The sequence below is a fragment of the Dermacentor andersoni genome, chromosome 7 (assembly GCF_023375885.2).
Source record: "Dermacentor andersoni chromosome 7, qqDerAnde1_hic_scaffold, whole genome shotgun sequence".
NCBI classification, from domain to species: Eukaryota; Metazoa; Arthropoda; class Arachnida; order Ixodida; family Ixodidae; genus Dermacentor; species Dermacentor andersoni.
Genome location: NC_092820.1, coordinates 94424365 through 94430691, shown reverse-complemented (window position 1 = coordinate 94430691; position 6327 = coordinate 94424365). Strand labels below are relative to the sequence as shown.

At 44.9% G+C, this 6327-nt stretch overlaps 1 long non-coding RNA gene across 1 annotated transcript; it reads left to right on the top strand.

The window, feature by feature from the left end:
- The first annotated feature begins 395 nt into the window (after nucleotides 1–395).
- LOC129385447 (uncharacterized) lies at nucleotides 396–2468 on the top strand. Its single transcript, XR_008612971.1, has 2 exons — nucleotides 396–621; nucleotides 1898–2468. It is a non-coding gene; the product is annotated as an uncharacterized lncRNA (long non-coding RNA).
- Nucleotides 2469–6327: the final 3859 nt, after the last annotated feature.

Below are 6327 nucleotides of genomic sequence, written 5' to 3'. Positions count from 1 at the left end.
ATACCCCGCTTTTCTTCTCTCTTTCTTTCATTTCCTTTCAGTGATTACTACCTAGAATTGCACATGGTGAAACCAAAGTTGAGAGGGCGATTTGATTTTGAGAATAGAAAAATTGCTTGTACACTCGTTTGAAAGCACTCACACAGTCACATTGATAAGTGGTTTAACAAATATTAGGGAGACCTCACATGAAGGTGCGCCAGCCCCTCTCCCACAGGCCCCGCCTTTTGGAATACCCTTCCTCCTCGGCCTTTGTTCAGTTCCTCCCCTCCACAGGTGTTATATTGGCTTGCAAGTCTATTGGCAGCAAATTTCCTCCTCGACACGGCAGCCCTGCCCCGTTTTGAAATAAAAAGGGGTCACTTGGGAACCAAATTTCAGATCGGTCGTGAATCTTGCTGCAGGAAAACACACCAAACTCGCGCCCAACTGACTAGGCTACGATCAGCTACTCGGCCCTACCGTCAGTCCGCACCACCTGCTTACAACCATGCGTTTGCCACTATCGCTAGCGTCCCCCGGAACGCCAGAGCCGATGGCACAACGCATTTCTCCGTCGACGAGAACCGACCATTGGGCAACAATTTCAGTGCATCGAGAAAGCTCGTACCCGCTGGTCTGGTAAGTCGACCGACGCATATTCCTTCGGTATCGTTATTTGGTTCAACGCACTTTGCGGACGGGTTAAGTTAGCAGGCACGATATGGACCATCTGTTGACGATAAAACAAGCCTGCGTTATCCTAACTTGCATAAATGTCATAAATGTCATAAACAGGATTTCCGCCTTAGCAAACCGCACACAGTCTGCTTATGTTAATGGTCACCCCTCGCGTCGTTTGCCAGTTACTTCCGGGGTACCACAAGGTAGCGTACTGGCACCACTCTTATTTTTGACTTTTAATAATGATATTCTTTGCGCTATTACTGAACCAGTACCAATACGTTTGTTCGCAGACGACTGCATCCTGTTTCATGAAATCGCTTGCCAAGAGAATCAGGATCTTTTTAATACTAAGTTTCATAACATTTATTCATGGTGTACAGAATGGGACATGAAGTTGAATGAAGAAAAAACAGTATACATGCAGATAACAAAAAAAAGAAAGACTTCAGCGGTCGTTTCCCGATAGTCCTCCTACTCATCCTCTCGACGAAGTAAACGAACATAAACATTTGGGTGTGTCAATAACTAACAACCTAAGTTGGAATACTCATGTCTCAAATTTATGTGCTGCATCATTTCGCAAACTCTGTATTCTGTGCCATAAACTAAAACAAGCGCCCCCAAGACACTAAGCTTCATGGATTCAAATCGCTCATTAGTGTGCAAATGGAATTTGCGTGCACCGTCTGGAACCACATAACACAATAATAATGCGCTGGTAACGATTCAGCAGAAAGCATGTATGGTTTATTTTTTTCATGTACCGTATAACTAACTCACCAACAACTGCAAGATCGTGTATACCATGCACGCTCAAGATATACAGATATTAATATATCGGCGGAACATTCTAAGGATGACATTTTTTTGTCTAATCAAAAATAACAAACTCGCGATTCATGTTGCTCAATATGCCCGACCACAAACCACAAGGGAAATCAGACATCACCATTCTAAATCCTTAACTCCCTAACAAACAAGAACGAATGCCTTCAAATTTTCCTTTTCCACTTCTACTATTGAAGAATGGAACGCACTACCATTAACATTCTTAAACAGCGCTGACTCAACTGTTCTGCTAATTTCGCACCAGAGGTTTCAGCGCTTTATTTTCTTCTGGGTGCATTTATGATTTTTTAAAATTTTACCACTTTTGTTCGGGCCCGCTTGCGTCTGCAGTATTTTGTCAATTTTTCTGCTAATTATTGTTTTCCTTGCTTTCACCTCGCAGGTACGACGAAAGGTCTGCCACGTACCAAATGATCGCTCACATCCCCGGCACAACAGTGGAGACAGTGGTGATCGACCCGAACTTTATAATAGCGTCTGGGCCGTGGGCTTCCTGGCGCTTCTGTTATTCTGTGTTTCGGGCTCCCGACTTTCCGTACTGGCATTTCGGGTGGTCCGCACCAATGATGGCAGAAGCGTGCTGGAGGCTCGATTGCGGATTTACAGACCCGCCGAGGCTTTTTGACGGGCCACCAGGAAGCCCGGCTGGTTGCCACTGTGAAAGAGGCTATTATATCAGAGCACGTCCGCGTTGCCCGCCTTCACCAGTGTCATCCACCTGCTCCACTCTATCGGATGGCAACGACGAGTGTGAAGAAGGATATTAGCAGCGTGAGCCATCTATGAGCCTTTCCGACCTTGGCGGCTGAGACTACAAATATTCACTCTGGCCACCTACCATGAACTCCTGTTCAGCCGAGAGCAGCCTGGCGCGGAAGGCTACGCTGTGTGTTAGCCCGCGTAAATAACTGTATGCATCTAGTCGTGTTTAAATAAATATCGGTTTCACTAAACATTGCGTTGGTTTTCTTACCACTCTAGGGGCCCATTTTCATACCTACCGAAATTGGTTTCCCTGCAGTGTCATTTCTAAGAGAAAGCTATCCCCATGGTAAATTTTTGGTAAATTTCGTTAGGCAAGCGTGTTGGTTGTGATAACACCAATAGGAAGACAATGAGGGAACACCACACTAGCGTGACGTGAGCTGTCTGCTTGTCAAAGGTTCGGTCGCGGTGTCCTTTAAGAACCAATGTTTGACACAAAAGGGTAGCAACTGATCATTGCAGAACCAACATGGACGAAGGCGTGCTGTAAAATTTGACATCACTCCCAATACTACCATTATTTTAAAGCAATACCGCACCGAATAGGCCCCTTAAAAACTTCTATACTGGTGGTTTTCAAAAACTTTGCTGGACAACCACTTTCGCAGGGCCAGGATGGCGAGTTAATATTTTTAAGGCGAAGCTTTCTTTGCCTCTTCCCTAGACTTTACCACTGCTGCTGCTGTGGGCTGCTGTCGCGCCCACCGCCTCAGGGGGTGGTTCAGGGCATGGGTATAGAAGACAAGAGAAGAAAGGCGACGGCAGAAACCCGTTTTCGCCCCACAGCGTCGAGTGTGCACAATCCCTTCTGGAGATCCCTGGCCGTCGCCACTTTAACCGCTTGACAGCTCTAATTATCCGCGACTCCCTTCAAAAGCATTGCAGAAAGTGCAGCGCTTCATTTTCTACTAACATGCGAAGCCAGAGGGGATGCAGATAGAACTGTAGAGAGGAGAAGAAGGAGAGCGAGGAAAAGACGCAGTTACCATTTAAGAGAGGGTGGGGGGAGTTGAGGGCAGAAAGCAAGGAAACCCCACTACTATACGACAGCGATTGCGGGGAAACAAGATAAACTTAAGTTCAAGGTACGGTACAGTACGTTGCTGCTGTTTCTGAAAAATAAACTCCATGCAAATATTTCAAGCAGGCAACGTACACAGGGCGTGCAGAAGCAGAACCTCATTAATTAAAGCGCACCGCAGGGTCCAGGAGACACTACGGAAGCGGTCGACCGTCAAATCAACACTTATGTGCCCCTCGCGTTAGCTTTACGGCTATCGTATTCCTAGAGGTCGCGGATTTGATCCCAATCGCGGCAGACGCATTTCGACGGGGGCGAAATAGAAAATGCACGTGCATTAGATTTTGGAACGCGTTAAAGAACATCCCTGTATCAAAATTGATGCGGAGTCCGTCACTACGGCTTTCCTCATAACCTGAGTGTGGTTTTGGCACGTACAGCCACATAATACAATTCCAGTTTAATACTTCTGCCCCAATGCGATGTGCAATGTGAGAAAATGACAACGCTAAACCCTCCCAGAGGTTATCAAGTATGGCGCACATCAATGCCTCAAGCAAACACCTCTCCCTGTGTGTTCTGTGTACTACGCAGACAAACAGCAGTGGTGCACGCAAGGTAACGTTTAACATCAATTCACCACACTCGTATTAGCCTAAACGTTAAAGAAATGAAGCTTTAGCCATCAACATCACTGCTAATTATCATCGGTCAAAGCATCCAGCACGGAAAGCTTCGCTTACATCAATTCTCACAGTGCGTGGGATGTGCATACTTTTCAGCTAAACATTTTTCCCACCTGCACGTTTATGCCTAACTTATAACTTAAGTGCTTTTCTTCTCTTAATCGCGATTAGTTAGTGGGGTTGATATAACCGTTTGATAGCGGAAGTCATTGGTGCTTTTATGTTCTCGTTACTTTCACAGCACTGCAGACATTAGCGCGCCGTTAATAATCACTCGAAGGCTGAGCCTTTTTTGCCGGCGCCATAGCCCTTCCAAGGTGTAAAAGCTTTCTCATTCCCTGTTTCCTATTCGCGGTTGGCCTGCCCACACAACACGGGCTTTGCTACAGGCCCGGAAGATCTGCGCTAGACTTTGTGACTGCTCCTGCATCAACACATGTATAGGGGAGGATGACAACCGTCGCCACTTGAACACCGTCGAGCACAGAGGAGAGGACGATGTAACTAGTGCCATCGTACAATAAAGATTTCATCATCTTCAGAGCCGCTACACTGTAGCCGGTGGCAGATATGATAGGACGCACGATAAACCAACTTCTTCAGATCTGGATTGCACACAGAAACTGGTGAATGTAACACTTTTTGTGTTCAGAAACGCACAGTCAAATTCAATGCTGTGCGTCCAACTCATCTGCCAAACGCACGTATTTTCATTGGTTACAAAAATATCGTCGCTGGAAACAAGCGCCGTCTCCTTGGAAACTACCCACGAAAATGGGTTAACCTTGCATCCGTTGGGCGCGCTCCCCCACGGTTTAAAGCGCACTGATTCGCTTTCTCAACCTTGAATATCTTTGTGCGGGAAGACGGTGAAACAGATTCTTGTATTCATTTCTGAAAGCTGCAAGTGAAGCAGCTGTTAGAAAGCGCAGGCTGTGAATTTAAACGGCAGCTCCCCAAAGTCGCAGATACTTTGCATTTGTGGTAAACGGTACATTATGTATTTTCGGCTCGGAGAAAATTCAAAGGAGGCTCTTTTTGTCTTCGCACGTTGCTAAAATTTCTAACACGGACTACAGCATCTTAAATAATAAATATTTTTGCCTCTTTCTGAAAAAATGATTACGAAAAATTTACAGCAGATTAGTGCCAAATGTTCTTCGAGCGATACACTTAGAGCAGTTCCATGGAAATATAATGTAATCACTGTTTATAAAACAACTGTCATGTGCTCGAGGCTTGACTAAGCATAGCACTGATAGAGACTCCGTGGAAGGATATGGACACGCAAAATTGTGTTATGCCTGTGCTTTTCCTTGGTACAGCGTTATCGTGTGCTCTGATGTTAATCAAAAGCTTTGCAATGCTTTCACCACGATATTCAAGGCGGTTTTTTATTCTTCCGATCACGGCTTCCAAGATACAGCTCATATTATTTCATGCCTATGGACGCTATTACCTCCGGTTGCACCTTAAGTCAATAGCGAATGTCTCACCACTGGAGGCAATGCCAAAGGGGAAAATCCTCATCAAGGTATGTTTCGGAGCACTTCATCTTGAACAGCGATTTGTTGATTGTCCCATTTGTCTCACTATTTCTTGCTTAGATGTTTATCAGGGCTTCATCATATATATTTTGAGTAAGGGAGACAAAAGAAAGATTGTTGGTCTTAAGCAGCTCACACCAAGCCATAAGAATCTGAACGGAAACCATAATGAAATCGGACCGTCTTGGACTCCGCGCCTCAGCACGGACTCTTCACAAGTTTACCAGGTGCAGGGGTGTGGACTTTACACAGGAAAGAAACGTTCGAAAGAAACAAAATAACACGGAAAACGAATTAAAATATTTGACATACAAGCTCACGTACTTTTAATATCGTTTAATAAGAAACGGGGAAATGACATGTTTAATCCCATTTTTTTTTATTAAATACAACCATGATTAAGAGCACAGAAGCAACATAGGACGTTCCTACTTGCTTATCCACAAGCTCTGTCGTCTGCTCTTAGGAAATCAGCTTGACAGGCAATGCCATGAACTACGACATGTTGCATCAGAACGATAACTTTCACATGATCAAAAGTGCCCAGCGTAATTTGGAAAACATGACACTTCATGGTGGCTAGACAGGAGTCACTCTTATATGGTTAATGAACAGTTCGCATAAAGTCAATAACAAGGCTAACCCTGCGCAGTGATATATGTTTTCAAGAAAAGGCAAACTCACACAACCGGGCCACATCACATTTCACACACATGTAATCACACAAAACAGTTTTATTTTTTCTACAGCCAGCAGATTACAAATCCACCTGAGTAGGGTGTGTTCACAAAAA